This window comes from Mauremys reevesii, linkage group 14 (genome assembly GCF_016161935.1).
Source record: "Mauremys reevesii isolate NIE-2019 linkage group 14, ASM1616193v1, whole genome shotgun sequence".
In the NCBI taxonomy this organism is placed as follows: Eukaryota; Metazoa; Chordata; order Testudines; family Geoemydidae; genus Mauremys; species Mauremys reevesii.
Genome location: NC_052636.1, coordinates 33314179 through 33340212, shown reverse-complemented (window position 1 = coordinate 33340212; position 26034 = coordinate 33314179). Strand labels below are relative to the sequence as shown.

Here is a 26034-nt window from a genome sequence, read left to right as displayed (position 1 = left end):
GATTTTAACCCTTCACATACAGTAATGGGAAAGTTCTTGGTTCAGGCTTGTAGCAGTGATGGAATAAACTGCAGGTTCAAATCAAGTCTCTGGAGTACATCCCCCACTGGGATGGGTAATTCAGTCCTTTGTCTAGAGCTTCAGTTTGTAGCAAAGTCCCTCCAGAGGTATGAAGCAGGACTGAAGACAAGATGGAGATGAGGCATCAGCCTTTTCTAGTCTCTTGCCATGTGGTCTTTGCTTTCTTTGTCCCAAGGACACTCTATCCAGCACGTGGCGTAGAAAAACCTTAGAGTTCGTCCATAGGCAGGTCCCTGCAGACCATGCAGAGTCACAAGGCGTATCTGCCTTCTCTCAGTGGGTCGATTGTGTAGCTGATGGTTCTTAATGGGCCATCAAGCAGGCTAGGCAGAACTGACACCAACTTATCTGCGGTGTTCCCCGGAAGCAGAGCACAAGTTTGAAATATGGACAGAACAGAGCCAATACTTATAACATCAACTACAAAAATGATGCACATCTAGAGATGGCATCATTATAATCAGCCAATCAGAACCTCTCCATAGACCCCTTACACAACAACCTTTCTACAATATTGGCTGCAAATATAGAACAGCGGTCGCAATGGTGATCTATACAGTTACAGATTATGTCAATAATGTCACAGGAGGTGACATGGCATCAGTGAGACTGATACTGGAATACTGCCTCCAGTTTTGGTGTCCTCATTTGAAAAAGATGTTGTGAAACTGGAGCTGGGGCAGCAAAGAGCCACCAAATGTCCTGAGGTCTGGAGAAAAATACCTTCTAGTGAGCTATTGAAAGAGCTAAACCTGTCCAGCTTATCAAAAGAAGATTGAAAGGTGACTTCACTGAAGTGTTGAAGTGCATTAATGGAGAGAAAAGATTGGGTATTAAAGGGCTCTTGAATCTAGCAGAGAAAGGCCTAACAAGACCCAATGGCTGGAAGGTGAAAAGAGACAAATTCATATTACAACAAAGGCACAAATATTCAACAGCGAGTATGATTGACCACAGGAACAAGCTACCAAGGAAAGTGGTGGATTCGCCATCTCCTGATGTCATTTCATGAAGACTAGCTGCCTTTCTGGAATGTGTTTGCCCCCAAAGTAGCTCTTGTGTCATACAGGAGGCCTGTGATATGCAGGGGGTCAGATTAGATGCTCTAATGGTCTCTTCTGGCCATAAAGTCGACTAATTTCTAAAAAACCGAGTGTAGCATTGGGAGCAGCGTCTGATGTTTTCCTGTCTAGCCGGCTTGCTGCCTAGAACGAACGCTCCTTGAGTGGGGTGATCCACAGGGAGTAGCTCAAACCTGCAAAGTGCCTGGCCAGGGGCAGGACATTGGCACAGCGAGGGAGGGGTGTGGCAGCGACATCACAAAGGCCTTTTGCAGGACCTCAGAGTATTGGTCCAAGGTGGTGGGGAGGTGGTGACCTCACAGAGAGATGCTGACATCGGCCAGGCAGGACAGGGGCGAGGGGCCAGGGAAACCTCAGAGACCCCTGTGGCTTTGCTTCAGCAAGTCTCCTTCTCCAGGTCTCTCTTTGAGGACTGAGAGTATTCAGGTTCATGGACGTGAGCGCCAGGAGGAACCTCTTTTGAGTTTTCTCCTTCCCTTTTAGTGATTTTACTAGAAAACAGCCATCCCTGTTTAGAAGGTAAGAGCCTCCTGGAGGTTTGAAACCTGTTCAGTCTGATCCATCTGGTGAGAGTTGAATTCTAGGCATGGAAAACACGAGCTTAAGGAGGCAGAATTTTATTGCACACCTGGGATCTTGTCCCTTAGAATCACTGGGGACATTAGGGTTTGTCCTTTTTGTTTCACCTTCGCCTCCCTCCCTCCCTCCTTCCTTTCTCTTCATCTCTTGCTTCTTTTGTTCTTTCTCCTGTTCACCTCCCAGGAGGGAGGTGTGTGTGTGTGTGTGTGTGCGTGTGTGTGTTGCGGGGGAGTGCTCTGCAGCTCCCACTGTGGGAGGTCCACCCAAAACTGGGGGGCTGAAATAGTGCTCGGGCAGTGATCCCCACCAGTGACCTGGGCCATCCTTTGGGCTCTCTGCTGAGAACCTTCAGCCTCAGTCTCTACCCTGATTGGCTGAGCAGGGGGTTATTGACAGGGAGGAGACTCAGGTCCTTGTTTTCTTTTAAGACCAAGGAAATAAGTCAGAACCAGTTCTGTGTTTGATGAATTTTGCTGCTTCTCTGCGTTAATGGTCTCTGAGCAGTTCATGATTCTCCTCTCTAACATTGCCGTTCTCCTCAAATACTTGCATAATAATTCCTGTGCACTGTTGCTGGTCTGGAGCTCATCTGAGGACATTTTATTGAGGTCATTCAATGTCTGAAATTCAAGATCCAATGGTTAGTTTGAAAATCAGGGCTCTTGGGTCTTATTCCCAACTCTGCCACTGACTGGCTGTGTGACCTAAGACAAGTCAATTCTCCTTTCTCAGACGTAGCTTCTCCCTCTTTCAAGTAGGGATAATAATGATCTGCTCCTACCTAGCTCAACACACTCACTCTTCCCCAACACACACACTCCCCCAACACACACACAAACAGTCTCTACCCCGCCATGCACACTGCAGTTGAAAAGCAGCTGGTAATCTAGTAAGATGCCCGTGGAACGGTGGGATAGAGAAACCTGCATCATGTGATGCTGTACCAGCCTGGGAGGCATTGCAAACCCTTCCCAAAACACCCTGCAGCCAGTTGCACAGTGGGATAGTTACTCACAGTGCACTGCTCTCTCTTTCCATCCAAGAACTGCTAGCATGGATGTGCTCTGGTGACACAAGGGGCATAGGAAGGACATTCAATAGCTGTTTTAACTAAATACTTTAACTAAAGCAGCAATGCTGGGGGGGTTGGTGGCTTCTTTGTTTCCTCACCCTGGAGTAAACCCAGCTTTTTATTCCATTTTTGATGCTTCATGGAATAACAACAGATGACCGAAGAAAGACATGGACAGGGTGGGTCTCAGGGGAGGGGCAGAGAGGTGTGGGTGGTGGGCAGGGTGGGTTGCAGGGATGGGTCAGAGTGGTGGCGGCTGGTGGGCAGACCTTGTGGTAGGGGGTGGAGAGGCACGAGCAGCAGGTAGGAAGGCCTTGGGGGAGAGGAGGAGCGAGCGAAAGGTGGCTCAGCCGTCCTCAGCCAAAGAGGAAGAGCGGGGGTGGGAAGTGGCCAAACAGGAGCAAGGGGGGGAGCACAGGTGGGGCCTCAGAGAGAGGAGAAGGGGGGGGGCAGTGCCATGGTCTGGGCACCAATGGGCCCCCCACTTCTAGGGAGCTTCCAGCGCTCACACCCAGCCTCCCCAAATGCAAGAGCCATGGGCCACCTATTCTCTTCATCTTCACTAACCAAGCCCCTCCACAAGCTATGTTGATGGAAGAAGCCCTCCTGTTGGCACAGCGCTATCTGCACCGGGATTAGGTTGATATAACTGCATTGCTTAGGGAGGTAAATTTTTTACACCCCTGAGTAATGTAGTTACACCGATCTAATTTTGTAGTGTAGATCTGTCCAAAGAACCTTGGGAGTAAAACTTCACCTGCTCCTCTGCTTTACTGAATCCAAACACCAGCAAAGCTTGTCAGGCCTAGATGGAGGTTGGCAGAGAGTCAGGTGTGTGCAGACATGATGCCTTCAGCAACTGTAGGCACCATGGCTTAGCTGGCTAAAACCACTGTTTTGTATACAGGACATCCTGGGTTCAAGTTCCAGTGGTACCTTACTGAGTTGCTTTTGGGGCACCTGGTACTGGCTACTGTCAGAAGACAAGATTCAGAGCTAGATGGACCGTCAGTCTAGCCTAGTGTGGTTTTTCTTATGTTTTAAATTACACTCACAGGCACTGATGATAGAGTTACTGAAAGTTTGGGAGTCAGGAGTTGATAGGTCAGTGGTCCAGTCCCCTCATGGATGACCCCCTCCCTCTGGGACAGGGGCAGGTCTGAGCTCTCACACCAAATGCTTATTGTGGCTGCCAGAATCTGTGGGCAGCTCGTTTAGTTTATGCCGAGGGTTGAGTCCTGTTTTGTGCACCGAGTCTGAGAATGAATATCCTAAACCGCCCTTTGAAATAACAAAAGCAGCAGGACGTGTTTCTGTCTCTGCCCCAGAGCAGACAGACCAATGGAGAAATGCCATGAGTCCAGGGTAATACTCCCCTGCGGTTTTACCATTTCCACTTGCTAAACCCCCTCCCAACCTTCTGGGCTCCTGGAGCAGGGGACTGAGCCTGAGCCGAGACACGGACACTGCAACTTTACAGCCCAAGCCGCATAACCCTGATTAAGGTGACACGGGCCAGTCATGGGTGTTTCATTGCACTGGAGACGTAGCCTAATGTTATGTCTACACCGTGATTAACACACCCAGGGCACCTGTTGCAAAGCCCGGCCAGCTGACTCAGGGTTATGGGGCTTGAGCTGCAAGACTATAAAATTACAGGGCAGACAGATGGGTTTGAGCCCAACCTCTGAGACCCCACGAGGGGTGAGGGTTTCCGAACCCAGGCTTCAGTGTGAACACAAATATCTATACCACAGTTTTTAGCCTCTCAGCTTTAGCTTCATGAGCCCACGTCAGATGGCCCAGGCCAGCCCTGCTGCCATCTTTATCCCAGGAGAGATGGACTCTAAGCTCCAGCTCCAGCTCCACTGCAATGTCAGCCCAGGTGTGGCACGCTGTGCTCAAAGCAGCACCCTGGAAGCCCCATATTCACCACTCTCATATGATGATGACACAGTTTGTACAAAGTCTGCCTGGTGAGGTGTCATTTCAAAAGTCTTGGTCTGTTGAACCTTACTATTGTGTTGGATTGTGTGTGTAGCATTGGCTGGGAAGTTTTGCTCTGTGTGTGTTACTGAGATGAGGTTGGGAAATGCCCACCACCAGCCTTTCAGGTGTGACAATGGAGGAGCCAGACTCGCTGCTGGCCCATTAAAGGGATCCACACTCCCAAGGACTATCCCAGGAACCGTATACAATGCAGACTTCTCCGAGATAGCACAGCGACAATGGACACTGCTTGACTCACATCATAGCAAAGGTACTTCCTAGCCAGTTGGAAGAAACTATGAAAGGGGGGGTAGAGACATCATGAGTTAGCCTCTCTCCCCCACAACTCAACAGCTGGAAACACACCTGGATGACAAAACTGATTCAGAAATCAGAAGAGAATAATAATAGTACATTCAAACCAAAGTCCCCAGACAGACTAGTAGTGGTTTCTCAGCAGAAAATTTTCAGTTTGGGGAATTTTGTTTTCTCAGTCAGACTTTGCCAAGGGAAGCAGAGAGAAAATGGTTGAGTTGCCTCCTTCAGAACAGCTTGGCCTAGGCTCTAGCTCTGGTTCACTGTTGTGGCCTTGCTCAGGTTGGGGGTAGTTTAATTATTTGGGGAGGTCCCAGGGTGTTTGGGGGAGATTATGAGGCTGTTCCCCTTTGAGATAAAAACTAAGAAATGCAGGACTAGAGAATTTTTTTAGAAATCTGGGATTTAGACATTTTATTTGAAGCAATGGGGGAGGCAGCTGAGATTCTGAGAAGGTTTTTGTTTGCAAGAAGCAACATTGTTTGATCTGTCATTGTACCAAGGGGGGAGATGTTTGTCTATAAAGGAGAGTGAAAACTAAATGCAGCCGATGAGGATGGGATTTGAACCCATGCATGCAGAGCACAATGGACTAACAGTCCATCGCCTTAACCATGCAGCCACCTCATCTGAGCTGCTAAGATAGGGACAGGAGGAGAAATCTAAGGCCGGCAGAGATAGGGCCACTAAGGAGTTTTTTAATACTAAGCGGAAGCAGGGTCTGAATGAGCTCCCCCTCACATCTAGTGAGGAGCTGGGGGAAGACTTCAGGAACAGGCCGTGTTTGCACAGACACCCCTACTCTGCCTAGCTATGCAGCATGATGGGGCCGCTTCCCCAAAATGACCAGTTTGGGATGGTGATGGGTTGCAAATCACTTTAGGATTGAGTGGAATGAAATGTTATTCTCCTTCCTGTACGAGTGAAGGGCAGCAGAACGTACCTAGGCCGTCCTGACAGAGGGGTGGGTGGGTGGGTGGGGGAGGAATCGCTTTCATTGGACGGCAGAGAAGTGGTTGAGGACGTCACCCTAACCCAGTGGTCCCCAAACATTTCACACTGCGCCCTCGTATCCATGGCTGTGGCCCCTCGGAAGCCGCGGTCGAGAACCGGGGCTAGGAGTGGGGCCGTTGCTTGCTGGGGAGAGGGTGCGGACAGGTGTAAGGGGGTCGAGGCCGGGCTGGGAGCCAGGAGCCCAGGCTGAGGGTGGGGTTGGGGAAGAGCTGGGACAGAGTGGGGCTGAGTGGGGCTCCCTCCCCGCCCTCCATGGGGGCTGGCTCAGGCCCTGAGGTGCCCCCATCAATCTTCCTCTGTGTCCCCCTAGGAGTCACGCCCCACATTTTGGGGACCACTGACCCCTACTCGCTGAGCAGGGGCTAGTGATGCCAAAGCCCAGGGAAAGGGAGAACAAGTGCGGGGGCCCCAGCACCGGAACCCTGCCCCCTCCACTTCTATCTGTGGCTCCGCCCCCTTCCACCCCTTCCACCCACTGCCCCATCCACTATCACCTCTGTTCCACCCCTTCCCCCACCCAGTCACTCCTTTACCCCGGCCCCGCCGTGGCCCCGAGACCAGAGAAGCTCTGTGCCCCTGCTGCAGCCCCCGGGCCGTAGCAGGGAGTGGGAGCTCTTCCAGCCCTGGGGCTGACATGGGGGAGACTTTCCCAGGGGGGCCCAATTTGTCCAGGGCCCCTAGTCATGGGCCCCACTGTCCCCTTGGCGACGCAAGGTTTGGGGAGGCTGAGCCCCCCCGAGCCTCCATTACGAGCCGCCCAGGCTACCTCTGCTCAGTGGGTGGCCAGTCTCCCTGTGTCTCTGCTGTTCGTGCTGGGGAGCCCGGCCGGCCTTAGGGGTGGGGCCCCCGGCTGCCGCCCAGGGCTCCAGGGGGTCAAAGGGCACCGTGTGGCCATGCAAAGGTGCTCACTGCTCTCCCCTGCCCCAGTGCTCCTCCGTGGCCCCACAGAGGGTGGGGGAAGCGAGGAGCAGCACTATGTGCTCCATGCGTCCTGGTCACTTTCCCCACCTGGGCCGGGCTGTGAGGGGAGCATCAGAGGCTGCTGCTCTCTGCCCTCCCCTGACGCAGCCCGGCTGAGGAAAGTGACCTGGATGCAGGGAGCTCGGATGATGTCCCTTCTCGCCCCCCTGCCCCTGCTAGGGAAGGCTGCTGTGTGGTGTCTCCATGGCTGCACTTTCAGTGATGCAGGTTTCTCTATCCCATTGTTTCAGGGGCATCCTACTAGATACAATTGAACAAGAAATGCTTCCCAGTGGTTTTTAGGACTGGAATTACTATTTTCAACAGCCATTGCCATTTTTTTTCTAGTTTTGTTTGTTTAAAAGGAAGACAGGGTTATTGCACTGGCAAATTCCCCATAGAAACAAAGAATAATAAAGGCACCTCAACTTTTCCTCATTTATGGAGGACAGTCTTATAATATGGATCCAGATGTCCTCCAATCACAGAAGCTGAAAATGGTTCCACTTTACTGCAGTTCTGTAACCATGCGGGAACCAGTCCTGTCTGTGTTCTGTGCACATCCAAAATTCCTGCTGAATGATCCATCCTGGGAGCAAGTTACCAGTGACCCAGGGCAGGGGCAGAAGGAGGGTGCAGGTGGGTGGCGGGAGCCTAGGGCTCTGGCAGCAGAGGTGTGTGTGGGGGGGAGAACTGGTGGGGAAGGGGGAGCCCAGAGCTGGGGCAGCATGGGGTGTGTGGCGGAGAGCCCAGGGCTGGGGCAGCATGGGGGTGCAGGTGGGGAGGCAGAGCCTGGGGCTGGGGCGGCAGGGGTACAGATGGGGGGGAGGCCCAGAGCTGGGGTGGCAGGGGGTGTGGGTGGGGGTGGCAGAGCCCAGGGCTCGGGCAGCAAGGGTTGTGGGGGGGGGAGCCCAGGGCTGGGGTGGGGGCAGCCAAATTTTTTTTCCTTGGGGTGGCAAAAAACCTAGAGCTGGCCCTGCCTCCACCCACCGTGAGGTAGGCAGGAGCGGATCATTATTATCCCTACTCGAAAGAGGGAGAAGCTAAGGCTGAGAAAGGAGAATTGACTTGTCTTAGGTCACACAGCCAGTCAGTGGCAGAGTTGGGAATAGGACCCAAGAGCCCTGATTTTCAATATACCTGCCCCTGGAAATTTCCACTACATGCATCCGACGAAGTGGGTATTCACCCATGAAAGCTCATGCTCCAAAACATCCGCTAGTCTATAAGGTGCCACAGGACTCTTTGCTGCTTTTACAAACTAACCATCAGATCTTGAATTTCAGACATTGAATGACTTGAATAAAGTGCTCTCAGATGAGCTCCAGACCAACAACAGTGACAGGAATTATTCAGCAAGTATTTGAGGAGAACTGCAATGTCAGAGAGAATCATGAACTGCTCAGAGACCATTAATGCAGAGAAGCAGCAAAATTAATCAAACATAGAACTGGTTCTGACTTATTTCCTTGGTCTTAAAAGAGACCAACAAGGATCTGAGTTTCCTCCCTGTCAATAACCCCCTGCTCAGCCAATCAGGGTAGAGACTGAGGACGGGCGGCTGACGGTTCTCACCAGAGAGCCCAAAGGATGGCCCAGGTCACTGGTGGGGATCACTGCCCGAGCACTATTTTAGCCCCACATTTTTGGGTGGACCTCCCACAGTGGGAGCTGCAGAGCACTCCCCCGCAACAGATGGATCAGACTGAACAGGTTTCAAACCTGGAGGAGGCTCTTACCTTCTAAACAGGGACGGCTGTTTTCTAGTAAAATCACTAAGAGGGAAGGAGAAAACTCGAAAGAGGTTCCTCCTGGCGCTCACGTCTGTGAACCCGAATACTCTCTCAGTCCTCAAAGAGAGACCTGGAGAAGGAGACTTGCTGAAGCAAAGCCACAGGGGTCTCTGAGGTTTCCCTGGCCCCTCACCCCTGTCCTGCCTGGCTGATGTCAGCATCTCTCTGTGAGGTCACCACCTCCCCACCACCTTGGACCAATAGTCTGAGGTCCTGCCAAAGGCCTTTGTGATGTCACTGCCACACCCCTCCCTTGCTGGGCTAATGTCCTGCCGCTGGCCAGGCACTTTGGAGGTTTGAGCTACTCCCTGTGGTCACCCCACTCAAGGAGCGTTCATTCTAGGCAGCAAGCCGGCTAGACAGGGAAACATCAGACGTTGCTCCCAATGCTGCACTCAGTTTTTCAGATATTAGTCGACTTTATGGCCAGAAGAGACCATTAGAGCATCTAATCTGACCCCCTGCATATCACAGTCCTCCTGTATGACACAAGAGCTACTTTTGGGGCAAACACATTCCAGAAAGGCATCTAGTCTTCATGAAATGACATCAAGAGATGGCAAATCCACCACTTTCCTTGGTAGCTTGTTCCTGTGATGAATCATCCTCGCTGTTGAATATTTGTGCCTTAGTTGTAATACGATTTTGTCTCTTTTCACCTTCCAGCCATTGGGTCTTATTAGGCCTTTCTCTGCTAGATTAAAGAGCCCTTTAATACCCAATCTTTTCTTTCCATTAAGGCCCTTCAACATTTCAATGAAGTTGCCTTTCAATCTTCTTTTGATAAGCTAAACAGGTTGAGCTCTTTCAGTAGCTCACTAGGAGGCATTTTTCTCCAGCCCTCAGGACATTTGGTGGCTCTTTGCTGCCCCAGCTACAATTTTACAACATCTTTTTCAATTGAAGACACCAAAACTGGAGGCAGTATTCCAGAATCAGTCTCACTGATGCCGTGTCACCTCCTGTGATGTTATTGACATAATCTATAACTGTATAGATCACCATTGCGACCACTGCTCTATATTTGCAGCCAATATTGTAGAAAGGTTGTCTAAGGGGTCTATGGAGAGGTTCTGACTGGCTGATTATGATGCTATCTCTAGATGTATATCAATTTTGTAGTTGACGTTATGAATATTGGATCTATGCTGCCTGTATTTCAAACTTCTGCTCTGCTTCTGGGGAACCCCCCATATAAGTTGGTGTCAGTTCTGCCTAGCCTGCTTGATGGCCCATTAAGGACCATCAGCTACACAATTGACCCACTGAGAGAAGGCAGATACATCTTGTGACTCAGCAAGGTCTGCAGGGACCTGCCTATGGACAGAACTCGAAGGTTTTTCTGTGCCAGTTGCTGGACAGAGTGTCCTTGGGACAAAGAAAGCAAAGACCACATGGCAAGAGGCTATAAAAGGCTGATGCCTCATCTCCATCTTATTTTCAGTCCTGCTTCACGTCTCTGGAGGGACTTTGCTACAAACTGAAGCTCTGTACAAAGGACTGAATGACCCATCCCAGCAGGGGATGTTCTCCAGAGACTTGATTTGAACCTGCAGTTTATTCCATCACTGCTACAAGCCTGAACCAAGAACTTTGCCATTACTGTGTGTAACTGATTCCTTTAAAAATTTTAACTCTCATGATTTGTGGGTAAGATCTGACTCGTCTATTGACCTGCATCTGGGGCTTGGTCCTTTGGGAACCATTTCTCTTTTACTGGGGTATTGGTTTTCATAACCATTCATCCCCATAAGGAGCGGGGCTGGTGGTGATAGAAGGGAACTGGAATAGCTGAGGGAATTGCTTGTATGACGTCCGATTGGCCAGTGGGGTAAAACCAAAGTCCTCTCTGCATGGCTGCTGTGATGGGCTTTAATAGTAAAGGGCACCCAGCCTCGGGCTGTGACTGCCCTGCTCCAAGCAATTTGTCCTGAATTGATACTTTCAGCAGTGTCCAGCCAGTGGTCGCATTGTTACAGGGGTCGTCCGGGATTACAGCTGGGAACTCTCCGAAGCTCAGGATGCGCTTCCTCAGCTAGGGGAAGTACGTAACCCACACACCTCCAGGGGGTGGTGGGGTGTCCCAGCTAGTGGGACCGAGATCACTTAGAGGGAGCAGTAAAACATGTCTTCTATACAGCCTTCGCTAACAGCCGGGTGGCTTTTAGTTCATGCTGTAGAGGCCCTCACACTAAGCTCCAGAGGTCCCTGGTTCAATCCCACCCACCACCGCGTCACCAGCCTGGATCTGTCAGCATAACAGAGGCAGCTGCCAACCCAAGGAGAGAGCTGCCACGCCACGCCCGGCTGAGAAGAAGTATCAGTGAGTTGACACCCGTCAGAGCTTCCTGTGATAAACTGTGAACTTAGGACAATAGCGGGGTGGTAAGAAGTGTTGCCCTCAGAGTGCCCTGGGTCAGAGCCCATGGGAGGCCCAGGGCTCCCCCGCCATCTGCTGCATCCTTCCCCCCAAAAGGGCCGAAACCCTGACCAAGAGGCAACATCCCCACAATCAAAGGCCATCACGAGGCATCTGTCTTCGAAAGTTTGCAGAGGATGCGGGAGCAGAAAGGGGAGAGAGGATGAGGGTGGCTCTTAGGAAGCTCTTGTTTACCGCCATCAACGCAATGATCAGATCATTGATGCCTAGAATCTTCCCTGACATGTTGTAATTGATTGGATCTAGGTTTTAAAATGGGTACCACATTTGCAGACGGAGAAATGTCAGCGAGTTGAGTGGAAGGCCATTGCAAGCTCAGCTAATTAGGCAATGTGGCTTATGCCCCATCTAACAAGCTCCTTAAACAATAGCTCCCAGTTTTCATTCGCATTGTTCTGTTTTCTCCAAAACACTTTTACTAAACCTTTGGGTCAGCTTTGGAAAGTTAGCCCTTTCAGTGCACCAAATATAAATATTGCTGGTGGAGACTGCCCTCTATTGGTCATAAGAATGGCCATACTGGATCAGACCAATGGTCCAGCCAGCCCAGAATCCTGTCCTCCCACAGTGGCCAATGCCAGGTGCCCACGAGGGAATCGACAGAACAGGGAATCATCAAGCGATCCATCCCCTGTCGCCCATTCCCAGCTTCCAGCAAACAGAGGCTGGGGACACTTCAAGAGCATGGTTTTGTATCCCTGCCCATCCTGGCTAATAGCCAATGATGGACCTGTCCTCCATCAACTTATCTAGTTCTTTGATGGACCCTGTTATAGTCTTGGCCCTCACAGCATCCTCTGGCAAAGTTTCCCCAGGTTGACTGTGTGTTGGGTGAAGAAATTCTTCCTTTGGTTTGTTTTAAACCTGCTGTCTATTCATTTCATCAGGTGACCCCAGTTCTTGTGTTATGAGGAGTAAATAGCACTTCCTTACAGAGGCAGACTAACACGGCTACCCCTCTGATACTTCCTTATTTACTTTCTCCAAACACATCATCATTTTATAGACTTCTATCCTAGCCCCCATTTAGTTATCTTTTTTCCAAGCTGAAAACTCCCCTCAGTCTTATTAATCTCACCTCACATGGAAGCTGTTCCATACACTAATCATTTTGGTTGCCCTTTTCCGTACCTTTCCCAATTCTGATATATCTTTTTGAGATGGGGGACCAACTCCAGTATTCAAATGTGGGTGTGACGTTATTGATATAAATTGGGACCATATAGAACATGGGTTGCAACCGAGGTCCTGTAGTGGCACCAAATCTTAGGTAAAGGGGGTCATATAAGGTGTCTAAAACCAGGTTATGGGTTGCTGGTTATGATTATGCTGTCTGTGTGCATGTATCATTTTAGTTGAAGTTATGTATATTGGCTCTATATTATCTGTATTTCAAGTTGGTGATGTGCTTCTGGGTGATATCCCAGACAAGCTGGTTTTAGCTCTGGTTAGCCTGCTTGATGGCCCATTAAGGACCATCAGCTACACAATTGACCCATGGAGAGAAGGCAGATACGCCTTGTGACTCAGCAAGGTATGCAGAGACTTGTCCATGTGACTGCAGACTCCATTTTGCGGTGATTTTCCCACAGTAAGAACAAAGAGGTTCTTACACCTGGAAAAGCCTATATAAGGCTAATGCATCATCTCCATCTTGTCTTCAATCCTGCTTCTTACCTCTGGAGGGACTTTGCTACAAACTGAAGCTCTACACAAGGGACTGAGGACCCATCCCAATGGGGGATGTTCCAGAGACTTGATTTGAACCTGCAGTTTATGCCATCGCTGCTGCAAGCCTGAACTAAGAACTTTGCCATTACTGTATGTAATCGATTCCATTTAACCAATTCTACCTCTCATCTCAACCTTTTTCCCTTTGTAAATAAACCTTTAGATTTTAGATTCTAAAGGATTGGCAACAGCGTGATTTGTGGGTAAGATCTGATGTGTATATTGACCTGGGTCTGGGGCTTGGTCCTTTGGGATCGAGAGAACCTTTTCCTTTTATTGGGGTGTTGGTTTTCATAACCATTTATCCCCAGGACGAGTGCACTGGTGGTGATACTGGGAGACTGGAGTGTCTAAAGAAATTGCTTGTGTGACTTGTGGTTAGCCAGTGGGGTGAGACCAAAGTCCTTTTTGTCTGGCTGGTTTGGTTTGCCTTAGAGGTGGAAAAACCCCAGCCTAGGGCTGTGACTGCCCTGTTTAAGCAATTGGTCCTGATTTGGCACTCTCAGTTGGGTCCCGCCAGAACCGCATTGTCACGGTGGGCATACCACAGATTTATACACAGGCAATATGATATTTCTGTCCGCTAGCCATCCCTTTCCTAAGGACTTCCCAACATTTTGTTCACTTTTTTGACTGCCGATGCACATTGAGTAGATGTTTTCAGAGAAGTATCCACAGTGACTCCAAGATCTCTTTCTTAAGTTGTAAGAGCTAATTTAGACCCCATCAGTTTAGATGTAGAATTGGGATCATGTTTTCCCATGTGCATTACTTTGCATTGATCCACATTGAATGTCATCTGCCTTTTTGCTGCCCAGTCACTCCGTTTGGTGAGATCCCTTTGTCACACTTCGCACTCTCTTTTGGACGTAACTAAATTAAGTTGGTTTGTATTATCTGCAAATGTTGCCACCTCACTGTTTACCTCTTTTTCCAGATCACTCAGGAGTATGTTGAACAGTGCTGGTCCCAGTACAGACCCCAGGGGGACACCACTATTTACCTCTCTCCATTCTGAAAATCAGACCCTTTCTTTCTTGCCTTTGAACCAGTTATTTATCCCAGAGAGGACCTTCCATCTTATCCCATTTTGCTTCAGAACCTTTGGGGAGAGACCCTGTCAAAGGTTTTCTGAAAATCTAAGTATACTATATCCATGGGATCACCTTTATCCACATGCTTGTTGACTCCCTCAAAGAATTATAGTAGATTCGTGAGGCATGATTTTCCTTTACAAAAACCATGTTCATTCTTCCCCAATGTAAGCGGGGGCAGACTCACCCGGCGGCAGCTCCTGCTGGTTGTCTTGGGAATTAGCTCTCCAGCCGTCAGAGCACCCTCTGCAGGCCAGTGATCCGCCTTACCGCAGCTGGCCCCCCGTCCCTCCCAGGACCCCAGTGCCACTTTTACAGGGTGCTGCTCCCTGGCAGTACCCCCCCAGTTCTGGGTCTCCCCCTCCTAGGGGAACCCCCACCCACTATCCCCACTTCACCTCAGTCTTGGCTACTGCCCAGTCTCCATCCAGCCCCCGTTCACTGGGGCAGACTGCAGTATGAGCCACTCATCACAGGCAAAGGGGTTTGGACCTGCCGCCTCTGCTTCCCCCTGGGCTGCCCCATTGCAGCCCTGCACCTATTCAGCCTATAGTCAGGCCTGCAGACTGGGGCTTTCCCGGCCAGAGCTCCCAGCTCCTCTGGCCCTTCCCCAGCCCTGCTCCCAATCTAGGTGTCTTGCTTGGGTCCCTGCAGCCAGGCCTTTCTCTCACTACAAGCAGAGGGAGACTGACTGGACTCCTGGCTCACAGCCTCTTCTAGGGGCCAGCTGGGCCTGACTGGGGCATGGCCACAGCTGAGCCTGCTTCCCCCAATCAGCCCAGGCTCCTTGCCCCAGCCCCAGCCCTCTTCTGGGCTGCTTCAAGCCCCGCAGGGCAGGAGCAGGGGACCACCCGCTACACCCAGCAAATTCCGTTCACCGATGTGTCTAATCATTGGGCTCTACAATTCCACCCAATTTGCCTAGTACTGACATTAGCCTTAGTGGCCTGTAATTGCCAGCTGCGTCTCTGGAGCCTTTTTCATACACTGCTCCAGCCAGGGACTCAAGGCCGCCCCAGACTTTCCCCTTCTCCCTTCTGGGAAATCAAGTTCAAGTTCTACAAGGAGCTAAAGAAGCCTCAAACCTCCATCTGAATTAATGTCGCTTTTCTCACTGCCCGACACAAACAAATGTCATTTCAATCCCAGGTGAGTCCACTTCAGTCATTCCTCAGCCCCATTCCTTCCCCCTCCTGCCTTAGCTTAGGGCATTGCGCCCCCCTGTGGGCATTTCATGTCCCTCCTCAGTTTCACATACAGACACAATTTCCTTTGCCGTTCAACGAACAGCAAAAACTTTCTGTGTCTCTAGGCTGAGCCAGGGCATTCAATTCCATTGAAACCTTCTCTCCTGCAATGGCAACGGCCATACAGAGGGGACGTGGCCACCGTCAGCCCTGAGAGTGAGATATTCACTCTCCTCTTTCTTCAAGCTGCTGTTGTTATTCCATAAAACATGTACCATGGAATAAAAAGCTGTGTTTACTTCACGGTGAGGAAAGAAAGGAGCCACCAACTCCCCGAAAAATCTCTGTGCCCCAGAGAGAACCTGCCCCTGCTATTGGAATCACTGATGTGCTTCAGCTACAATGGGGAAAGTATCTGCTCTCATGGGGGTATAGCTCAGTGGTAGAGTGTTTGACTGCAGATCAAGTGGTCCTTGCTTCAAATCCAAGTTCTCTCTAATAGGCCTCTTATTTTTTTGTTTTTATTTTTGAAAAAAGGAAAAGCATTTTCATTTCCATTCTCCATTATGTTCAGGAGCTCCACTATACGAGGATGCTTGAAATGAATGAGACACTCAACATTTCACTGTCCAAATGCATAAAAACCTAGCACACCTGTCCATCAGCTGAAATCAGTTCCAAGCCTCTACGTGTCTAGTTTATGTTTTCATCAATTAAACAAAGGGATCATATGAATGTACATTTGCAGATCCCTCCTCTCCAGGGCTGTGCTGTGCAGAAGAACAAGAACCATCCAGTTGGGGTTCAGGAGTCTGATGAGCAAAGGCAACTTGGTGCGGGCTAAAGTCACCAGCACTTTGGCTCCTTCACATTAAACCAGCAGCTGGACCCCCAGGACAAGGCATGAGAAGACGACAGTGGCTGTGAGCAGGAAAATAGCCACCAAGAAGCTGGCTAAAGCTGTCAAGATCCCCAGGGAGGTCACCATGCCCATGTCTAGAATGTACTGACTGCAGCGGGGACCAAAAAGGCAGAGAAAAGCCCTCAAAAGTTCTAAGCTGCCAAGCCCCAGGTGGTGATCAATATCCTACCTAAAATCAAGACAGGATAAGGCTAATGTCATCTCCAAAGCCAGGGCTAAGAAGGTAACACTGAGAAAGAAGTGGAGAGATTTCCATTGGGATGACTCCTGCTCCCCTAATGGCTCTGTTATGAATCACCATGGACCACCCGGAGAGATCAAAGTCCTGCAGGACAAAGAGCCCCATGGACAGTATAATGAAGTGTTGGCAGTGGGGGGAAGTGTTGTGTTTTGTGTAACACCTGCCAGGTGAGTGATGCACTGACAGGGCAGCTGCCCATGAGCTCATTCTCTTCTATCTGCTTCTGCTGTTATTTCAGAGCCAGCACAAGCGGGAGTGTGTCCCTGTCACTTCACCAGCTCTAGAACAGGCTCTGTCTGCAGCCCAGCTCTGATTAATCCCACTTGTTAATGTATTCCTACTGCGATACTTTCCCAGTTCTCTGCCTCATTCGAACATTCCGGTCAGAGACTGAACATGGGGAGGGATGGACTAATTTGTGTGACATTCGGTAAGTTGCCATCGTATGTGATTGAAACCTCTGCTGGAGGTGGGCAGGAGCCTGTTACACACATAAAATAGCTAAGCTTGACCAAACTACCTGCTACACATTCAAACCTTCCTGTACACACACAATAGAAATTGGGGCTCTGAGAAATGGCAACTTTCCTTTAACATAGATCATTGTTTTCTGTACTTCCAGAGGCATTGAAATAGCAGCTGTTTAAAGACAATGTGCTTCCATTTCATGATCAGCAGCAGAGCCTCTGTCAATTTGCCACCCATAGAGCTGATTGTTTCTAACTGCAGGGTTAGGCAGACCATTCAGTAACATTATCGCTCTGTTCACAAAGCCTTTGGTTAGTGACGAATCATGAGACTTATCCCTTCCTGCTGTAATTCCACTGTCTCCAGTGTCTCTTTCCCCATTTCTGGTTCCAAGAAAATAAACAAATTAAAACAACCATCAGAACTAACATGCTGTGGGAAAGTGGAAATGTTGATAGCTCAAATAATTCAGTTTCTTCTGTCTTGTGTGTGTCTATCTGCTTTGTGTGTGTGACCGGTGGGCCTTTTTGTTTGCTCCTGGCAGGTTCAACCCTGTCAGATTTGTCTGTGGGGAGGGGCCAGAGAAAACAGACACTCTGGCCTTCCAGGTTGGGGTTAGGCAAAGGAATAACAACCCTGTCCCATAAAAAACAAAAAATGTTACAGAAACAGTGGTAGAAACAGTGCTAGAGAAACTGGTAAATAATCACAGTGCCCAGGCTTGAAGTAATCGGAAACAGAGAATTCAAAAAGCAAAGCCCAGGGGCTACTGGGGGTTTATTCTCTGAGCTTAGCCATGTGCTATAGCACAGGGAGCACTTTTGGAAGTCTCCCATCCCACAACGGGGGAAAGGAAAACGATTCTTAGGTTCTAGCATGGATTGAAGGAGGATGGTGATGGGGAATAAGGGAATCCCTCTGACTTACCCTAACTACGTCTGTTGTTGCAACAGGTGAAATGACCTTTTTTCCCCTATCCCTGCCCTGTTCCTGCTCTTTGTTATAGTTCAATATATTTTAAGTGCGAAAGATGATGATGAAAATATCTGCTCTCCAGCACAACCTGCAGCAACATCAGAACAACCGGGAATGAAACAATTTGTTCCCCAAGGGAGAACTCGATGACTAACAATTGCTGTGAAATGGGGGAACAGTATAACCGTGATGCTCAGGGTTTGTTTAGACTAGGGAAAGTGATGGAGTTTAGGTCAGGTCAAGGGGGAAGCTAATGCCAACCACTGCACCTGGGCTGCATCTGCACTACAATTTTTTACATTAAGATCACTAACTTGAGCAGCCAACGACATGTACAGTCCTAGTGGATGTCAGGCACAGATAGTTTTTGCCTCAGTGTAGCTTGTTGGGATCAACCTCTCTCCCCCCACCTGGAGGGATGAACATTCCTGGCCGGAGGGAACACACTCCTGTGACTCAAAAGGAAAGGAGGTGATAGAAAAGATCACAGGACTGACCCCGAAGAAGGATGAGGTGCAAAAGGCAGAAGCAGGCAACTGATCTGGTGGAGCTGAGAGACCACAGTGAAGATGGTACAAAAATCACTATGTGGGAATGAGCAAATGTGATTTTTTTAAAAAAAAATTTTGGCCAACCCTAGTGAAGGGATTTATTACAGTTCTCTCTCATGTGGCTTTTCTGATGTCTAATGAGGCTTGAGCGCTGATTGTAGCTTTTCCCGCACTCAGAGTGTGATTCTCCTATGTGAGACAACGTTTAAGCTGTGCTTGAAGCTTTTCCCGCACTCAGAGCATGTGTAGGACTTCTCTCCTGTGTGGATTCTCTGATGTAAGATGAGGCCTGAATGATTAAAGAAACATTTCCCACACTCAGAGCATCCATAAGATTACTCACCCATGTGGATTTTCCTATGTTCGATAAGGTTTGAGCTCTGATTGAAGCTTTTCCCACACTCAGCGCATATGTAGGGCTTCTCTCCTGTGTGGATTCTCTGATGTGTGATAAGGTGAGAGTTCCGATTGAAATTTTTCCCACACTCAGTGCACGTGTAGGGCTTCTCTCCTGTGTGGATTCTCTGATGTGTGATGAGGACAGAGCGCTGACTAAAGCTTTTCCCACACTCAGCGCATGTGTAGGGCTTCTCTCCTGTGTGTATTCTCCGATGTGTGTTCAGGGTAGAGATCTGACTAAAGCTTTTCCCACACTCAACGCATTCATAAGGTTTCTCACCCATGTGGATTTTCCTATGTTTGATAAGGTATGAGGTCACATTGAAGCTTTTCCCACACTCAGTGCACGTGTAGGGCTTCTCTCCTGTGTGGATTCTCTGATGTGTGATAAGGGCAGAGCACTGACGAAAGCTTTTCCCACACTCAGCGCATGTGTAGGGCTTCTCTCCTGCGTGGATTCTCTGATGTGTGATAAGGGCAGAGCGCTGATTGAAGCTTTTCCCACACTCAGAGCATGTGTAGGGCTTCTCTCCTGCGTGGATTCTCTGATGTGTGATAAGGGCAGAGCGCTGATTGAAGCTTTTCCCACACTCAGAGCATGTGTAGGGCTTCTCTCCTGTGTGGATTCTACGATGTGTGATAAGGTCTGAGTTCTGACTAAAGCTTTTCCCACACTCAGAGCATATGTAGGGCTTCTCTCCTGTGTGGATTCTACGATGTGTGATAAGGTGAGAGTTCTGATTGAGCTTTTCCCACACTCAGAGCATATGTAGGGATTCTCTCCTGTGTGGATTCTACGATGTGTGATAAGGTGAGAGTTCCGATTGAAACTTTTCCCACACTCAGTGCACGTGTAGGGCTTCTCTCCTGTGTGGATTCTCTGATGCGTGATAAGGGCAGAGCGCTGACTAAAGCTTTTCCCACACTCAGCGCATGTGTAGGGCTTCTCTCCTGCGTGGATTCTCTGATGTGTGATAAGGGCAGAGAGCTGTTTGAAGCTTTTCCCACACTCAGAGCATGTGTAGGGCTTCTCTCCTGTGTGGATTCTACGATGTGTGTTCAGGGTAGAGCTCTGACTAAAGCTTTTCCCACACTCAGCGCATGTGTAGGGCTTCTCTCCTGCGTGGATTCTCCAATGTGTGATAAGGTCTGAGCTCTGACTAAACCTTTTCCCACACTCAGCGCATTCATAAGGTTTCTCACCCATGTGGATTTTCCTATGTCTGATAAGGTGTGAGGTCCCACTGAAGCTTTTCCCACACTCAGAGCATATGTAGGGCTTCTCTCCTGTGTGGATTCTACGATGTGTGTTCAGGGTAGAGCTCTGACTAAAGCTTTTCCCATACTCAGAGCACATGTAGGGCGTCTCTCCTGTGTGGATTCTCTGATGTGTGATAAGGTCTGAGCTCTGACTAAAGCTTTTCCCGCACTCAGCGCATGTGTGGGGCGCTTCTCCTGTGGATTCGCTGATGTGAGATGAGGGCTGAACTATCAATGAAGCATTTCCCACACTCAGAGCATTCATAAGGTTTCTCACCTGTGTGGATTGTCTGATGTCTGATAAGGGCAGAGCTCCGATTGAAGCTTTTCCCACACTCATGGCATGTGTAGCGTGTCTCTTCCAAGTTGATTCTGTCGCTTGTTATAATGTCTGAGAGGCTACTCAAGTTTCCCTCTGGCCTCCCCTGAGTCTCACAGGCTTTTGTTTTTTCTGGGAGTGCATAACTCCCGGAAACATGCCCTTTGGATCTTCCTGATAAAGTTCCATGTGGTTCTCCTTGCTCAGCATCTTCCTGATGGGGTTTCTCCTCCTCATTCTGATTCACCATCCCATCACCTGATGGGAGACAGAGAGAATCCAGACACAGATCACTACCTGCACCGGAAAGAAAGAAAATCTCAGAGAGAGGAATGGAAAAAGGGATGAACAATCCAAAATATGTGGGGGAGAGATCAAACCTATTAGGAGCTGATTTTCCCCAAACCCTTCCCCAGAGGAGAGAGGAAGGGATCAGTTTTGGTCTGCATCTCATGAGAACACTCAGGGGAAAGAGAGATCCGGGAGGGACCTGCTGCCAGTTGTCAGTCAGAATAGGAGGAAGCCATGAGTGACATTTGCCATAATGATTCCACGTCTGCAGGGAACAATCCTGAACTTGGAGAGCTCACAGGGTCTTTGTAGGGCATCCCGAATGTTTCCTGCATTCCCACACAGTTGTTGAGTTGGTTTAACCAAGTCCTCACCTGCGAAGGCAGCTCTTGGAAGCACTTCTTTCTCAGAGCCCTGGAGGTCTGGGACCCACGGCTCTTCCCCTCGTTCCAGCTGCGACATCACATCAGGTTTGGAAACTGGAAACCCTATTGCAGGCAAAGAAAACAAGGGAGGTCAGTGGAATTTGTGGGATACTTGGCACAAAGAATAGTCCATGGTTTTAACCCCCAGCTCATTTTTAAGCAGTAACATCCCAAGGCCAGCTTCCTTGGCTCAAAGTGGCAGGAGAGTTATTATGATTATAAATCATATTCATTACCTTAGTGCTAAGGAGCAACTAACAGTGGGTCCCCATTGTGCTAGGCAGAGTACAAACACAGAATAGTAGCTGGCCCATGCCCTGAAGAATTTATAATCTAAATACACAAGACAGACATAGAATGGGGGAACGGATAGACCCCACTATCTCTTTCACACACACACTGCTCACAGCCCCTGGAGAGAAAGCAAAGCACAGGAACTGGACGTTAGTCCAGCAAACACAGTGGAGGACAAGCTGCAATCTTCACACAATGGTCAAAAAGGAGAGGCATGTGGGTCCCTGCCCATAGAGAGGGGCTGGCTACAGGCCTGACACCTGAGGGGCCATTCCTTGAGCAGACCATGGAGGCAGGTCAAAGGCTTCGCTACCCCAGAACTGTGACATCGCAAAAGCACATTTTGGGAATTAGGAAATCTAGTGACTCAGGGGTAATGGGAGGGAGAATTAAACTCCCCCAGTGGGAGGAGAAGGCTGGGGAATTACACACTAACATTCAGAAGCAACAGCCTCTAATTCTTCCGGAAAAGGAGAAGGTCAGAAACAAGAACTGGGCCACGCAGCCTCAGGAGGGACAGGCTCAGAGATCCAAGGAGCCTGGAGGGAAGACAGCTTGTGGCTGCTGCAGATGGGAAGAGGGGGGACAAGACTCTCTCCAAACTCTCACTCTTCTTGACCCGACCTGATTTTACAATCTATGACCCAGTCTCACGTCTTGTGGGCAATTTCATACTCGCTAGAGGTAAGATGTCATAATCAGAGTATTGCTTATTAGCTTGGACCATGCATGGAGGGGCAAGGAGGTGAACATAGATAAATGGGTTATTAAGGGCAGGTCGACACTACAGCCGGGATTGACACACTGAGATTGATCTAGCCGTGGTCGATTTAGTGATACGATTTAGTAAACGTGGCCTAAGCTTGCTACAGTTCAGGGCCTTATATTAAGCTGAGGCTTTGTGAGAGTGGTTATGCTGAAGTCTGGGATTTACCTGAGGTTTGGGTACGGATTCAGGGTTAAAGGTCTGGGATCCCCCACAGCTCTAGATCCCCAAACCTCTCCTCCCTCCCACTGATCCATCCAGCCCACTTCCTGGGTGCCCTTCCTCCACACTGCCCTCTCCTTCTTCCCATTACTCTCAGCCGGCACCACCTCCTGGCGCCTTGGGAGCTTCTTGTGTTCCCTCCTCGTCTCTCATTACCTTATCCCTCCCTGCTGCCTGCTAGTCTATGGGAGACAAGGAAAAAAAGGGGGGACAAAGAAACTTGTCAAAACTTGGATGATGAATAAAGGTATAAAGTTATTACTGCTCAGGTTCTTTAGAGACCTCACAGCTTCTAATAACCCAGGGGACAGGACTCCTTACCCAGTGAGGTCACCGTCTCATAGTTCTCCTGCATGACATCCCTGTAGAGGGCTCTCTGAACAGGGTCCAGCAGAGCCCATTCCTCCCTGGTGAAATACACAACCACCTCCTCGAAGGTCACTGGCCCCTGAAAGAGCAAGAGTCCAACACTCAGTACCTGCTGCCCCACTCACAACCCCACTACTCACAGAACAGTAGCACCAGGTAAATGGAAGCTCCGGGAGGCACATGTTAACAGAGTCCCACCTCACCTTGCCTAGAACAGCCAGGTGGCATCAGAGGGTAGAAAGAGAGAACCTTTGTGTCTCCCAGCTGACAGACGGAGGCAGGGTCATCACATTTATCATATACCTACTAGCCAGAGCTTAATATAGGAGATGGGGCTGTCTCTGGACCCTGCTGGTGGCTCCCTGGTAGGAATCCCAACACTCTCCAAATAAAATATATGGAAGAAAAGGGAAGTCAATAGTAAAGAATCTAAGTTAGAAGGTCAGAATTGTAGAAAGTTGGCAAGGGAAGCTAACAGAAATCAATGATCAACCAATGAAAATAAGAAGGAAGTTTTTAAAAGTACAAAATTAATCCTAACAATGGTAGTGGTACATTACTAGATGGAAATGGCAGAATAATCAACAAACATGCAGAAGAGGTAAAAGTGTTCAATAAATATTTCTCTCCTGGATTTGGAGAAAAACAGATGATGTAACTCATATCATAAGATGTTGACGCTGACAGTCTTTCCATTCCAGAAGTAACTCATGAGGATGTTAAACAGCAGCTATTAAAGTTAGATGTGTTTAAATCAGTGGGTCCAGAGAACTAGAGTTCTGAAAGACCTGCTGGAGGAGTGTGGTGGACTGTTAATGTTGATTTTAATTAGGACTTGGAACACTTGGGAAATTCCAGAAGACTGGAATAAAGCTAATGCTGTGCCAATATTTAAAAACTATCAAAGAGATGACGCAGCTAATGACAAGTGTGTCAGTCTGACATCGATACCGGGCAAGAGAATGGAGCAGCCGATACTGGATTTCATTAATAAAGAAAGGAGGGTAATATAATTAGTACCCATTAAAAAGGTGTAGACACAATAGATCCTATCAAACTAACTGTATATCCTTACTGGATGAGATCAAAGGTTTGGTTGCAGCTAATAGTACGTAGGCATATGAGTTGCTTCAGCACAATATTTTGACTAGAAAGGTACAAAATACACACGGCATACATTAAATAGATTAAAAACTGGGATTGTAAATAGGGAACCATGGTCGAGTGGATTTCCTTCTAGGGGTTCCACAAGGATTGGATCTTGGCCCTGTGCTATTAACATTCTTATCAATGACCTGGAAGAGAATATAAAATCATCACCGATAACGTTTGCAGTTGCCACAAAGATCGGGGGTGGGGGTAACTAATGAAGTGTCAGTAGGTTCAGGCTCCAGCACTGGGAGTCTGGGAAGTTTTCCCATCCCTGGCTGGGGGGTTATTTCCTGTTCCACAAAGAGGGGAAGTTTCATTCCCTACACTTGTGCCTTGACATTAGGACCTATCTGACACTACAGCCCATATTCAGCATAGTGGCAGGATTATAATATGATTAGGACATGAGGCATTTTGTACAAGATGAGTCATGTGCGGTGTCACTGGAAAAGTTATGATTTGCTGAATATGATTATCCTACCTGTGTGCATGGATCATGTTTGTATCTGAAGTTATGGATATTGACTCTGTATCTGTCTTTCAAATGTGCTTACTCTGAGTAACACCCACAATGAGCCTTTCAGGTACAACAGTGAAGAAGCCGGACAATGCTGATGGTTCAGCAACAAAGACATGTGACCAGACCACATGACAATGAACTTCATTTTGGTACCTGTATTTTTCCACAAACTGGACTGGGAACTGAGTTTAGAACAAATGGTTCCTGCCATATGGAAAAGCTACATAAGGTGGGGTGTGACATCATCTCTTGGCTTCATTTCCCACACAAGAGAACTCCTGAAAGCACCTGAGGAACAAAGACTGAACTGAGGGATGTGCTGGTCCCAGGGTAAAGGGATTTCTACCTTGTGTATGGAAACCTGGTGGACCGCTTGTAGCATCAGTCAGGGTGAGAAACTGCTAATTCAAATTCTATCCATCTAGTATGTTAGGCTTGGTTTGAGTTGTTGGTTATTTGCTAAGTAATCTGCTTTGATCTGTTTGCTAACACTTATCGCTGGGAAATTGGCTGTTGTCGTCTGTCTCTCCTTGAGTGGCTCAGGTAAAGCACTCTGGTAGCTTAGTTGGATGCCTGGCGCCACCTGCTGTCGTGTTGGGTGATAACAGGCCCTGGAGAGGCTGGCTGAATCTCCAGCAAAGCAGTGTGAGAAGGGCCAGCCCAGCTTGAGGGTTAGAGGGCACAGCGGTTCCCAGAAGCCCCCCAGACTGCACCCTGGGGTGACAACCCATCACACCCTACATTACACAAGTCTCAGCAGGTTTGTCACATCCTGTCCCCTCCCTTTCTCCAGCCAAGATATTTCCTGCCTCCCACCACCTCTAGCAGCTCCCACCAGTGGTGAGCTCCAGCCGGGTCGCATGAACCGGTTGTTAAATTTAGAAGACTTTTTAGAACCGGTTGTTCCAGGACAACCGGTTCTAAAAAAGCTTTTAAATTTAACAAAGGCTCGGGCAGCTGTCCACCCGGCCCCCGGCCCCCGGCCCCAGCTCACCTCCCCCTCTCCTGTGAACGCTCCGCCCTCCTTCTCCTCCCCCTCCCCTGCTTCCCACGAATCAAATGTTTGCGGGAAGCCTGAAACAAGCAGCAGGCAGGTAAGCCGGGCCGGGGAGGGGGGACGGCGTGCGCGGCCCAGTCCGGCTCCACCTGAGCGGCTCCCCCTGGCCCTGGCCAAGCACCCCTGGCTCGGGCTGGTCCCGGCTGAGCGGCTCTGATCTGGCCCAGCACGGGCCCTGCAGCACTGGTCCCGGCTGAGCGGCTCCAGCCCGGATCGGGGAGTCGGGTCCTGCGGCCCAGTCGCAGTCCCGGCAGAGCGGACCCGGTCCTGGCCCCAGGCAGTGTGGTAAGGGGGCAGGAAGCAGGGAGGGGGTGTTCGGTGGCTTGTGGGGGGCTGGATAGGGATCGGGGCGGTCAGAGGACAGGGTACAAGGGGGTTGAATGGGGGCAAGGGTCCCGGGGCGCAGTCAGGACGGAGCCGGGGTTGGATGCGGTGGTGGGGGACAGTCAGGGACAGAGAGAAGGGG

At 49.4% G+C, this 26034-nt stretch overlaps 1 protein-coding gene, 1 non-coding gene and 1 pseudogene across 2 annotated transcripts in view; 2 read left to right on the top strand and 1 right to left on the bottom strand.

The window, feature by feature from the left end:
* Positions 1–26034, top strand: part of LOC120381594 (zinc finger protein 850-like) — a gene marked incomplete at its 3' end in the record, with an annotated part of 191239 nt that overhangs the window by 57994 nt on the left and 107211 nt on the right. The window lies entirely within an intron of this gene.
* TRNAC-GCA lies at positions 15763–15834 on the top strand. The gene has a single exon. It is a non-coding gene; the product is annotated as a tRNA-Cys (tRNA).
* Positions 18579–26034, bottom strand: part of LOC120381382 — a 31343-nt pseudogene continuing 23887 nt past the window's right edge.